Source organism: Helianthus annuus, chromosome 14 (genome assembly GCF_002127325.2).
Source record: "Helianthus annuus cultivar XRQ/B chromosome 14, HanXRQr2.0-SUNRISE, whole genome shotgun sequence".
Classification (NCBI taxonomy): Eukaryota; Viridiplantae; Streptophyta; class Magnoliopsida; order Asterales; family Asteraceae; genus Helianthus; species Helianthus annuus.
Window position 1 is genome coordinate 68,019,535 of NC_035446.2, and position 1,328 is coordinate 68,020,862.

Below are 1,328 nucleotides of genomic sequence, written 5' to 3' on the forward strand. Positions count from 1 at the left end.
ATGTGTATATGTTTATTGTTCTTATAATTAAAAGATCTTTAATAAAAAAAAAATGAGACACAAGTTAACCGATCGCCTACGTTCATCACATTTTGAGACACAAGTTAATATTAAGAAAAAAATGAGACGAGAGATCCAGGGTTCCTATCATAGTAGTTTGTTTTGGAATATCAGGGTTTACGAAAAGATACACTTGCCAAATGCTGGAACAAGTCTTACTTTTATTCATCACAGCTTAAACAGGAAACGATAAAGGGAAACATATTGGTAAATGTAGGTCCCTCTCGGAGGATGAGGTCAAACCTTAACCTTGTTATGAGAAACACACTAGCGAGTGCGGAATCCAAGCTAGAGTGCAAACCGAGTTGAAACAAGCACAAACACAAGACACACTATCTTCACCGATTAACACCACTTGTATTAATACGTATGAAAGGTTCGGTTACAAGCTCAACGTTTACAAATCTGTTTTGTAAACTCTCTAACAGTGTGTGTGTGTTCTGGACAGAATGTTCTCTCTATCTCTCGAGTCTATCTTTCTGTCTTTCGTGCTCTCTGTCTTTTTGCTTTACACAAGTGAACACAACATGGGTATATATACCCAATACAGCATGTCTGGTCGAAGGATCATGTTGACTGATCGATAGATGATCTATCGAGCATCCAGCTATCGAATGATACACATATACCTCGAAGGATGGTATATCCTTCGAGGTCCATTTGCATCTATCGAAGGTTAAGTTTCGAGCTTATCGAAGGATCTAAATCATCCTTCGATGTCTCATCCTTCGAGACAGACAAATTACAACCATATTCAAACTGTTTGTCCAAGTCAAACCAGGAGGATGGTTGACTTGGTCAAACTTACAGGACTAACAAGGACATCGTTTTACATCATGACCGAATACAGACAAAGTACAGACACAAGTGCACCAACAGTAAATAGAAAAGACATAACAAACTTCATTTATTTCCCTTTACTGCTGTTCTTAGTTATGGATTGGCTTTTCTTCCTGGTGCTTCCCTTCCAACACTTCGGTTCTATTGAGACAATCAATCACTTTCGCTCTGCTTTGTATGCCAAGTAGTAGCTGGACTGTAACTAGATTCTACTCTCTTCTAATTCGTGATTGTTGAGTTAGATGCCCTACTCAAAAGGATCTCTCCCTAAAGCTGTAGACTGATCCCTGTTTCTATCTTCCTCACTTGATCTGCCCGTACTCTCTTAAGTCGACTTCTTTGCTGCCATTCCGCGGAAAAGTGATTTTATAGCAAGCTTCTTTCCTGCTTTCTAGTATACTGATTCTCTTTCTTATGCTGTTTTCTGC

At 38.9% G+C, this 1,328-nt stretch overlaps 1 pseudogene; it reads right to left on the bottom strand.

The window, feature by feature from the left end:
- Window positions 1-436: 436 nt before the first annotated feature.
- The window catches only part of LOC110908290, a 14,134-nt pseudogene continuing 13,242 nt past the window's right edge, over window positions 437-1,328 (bottom strand).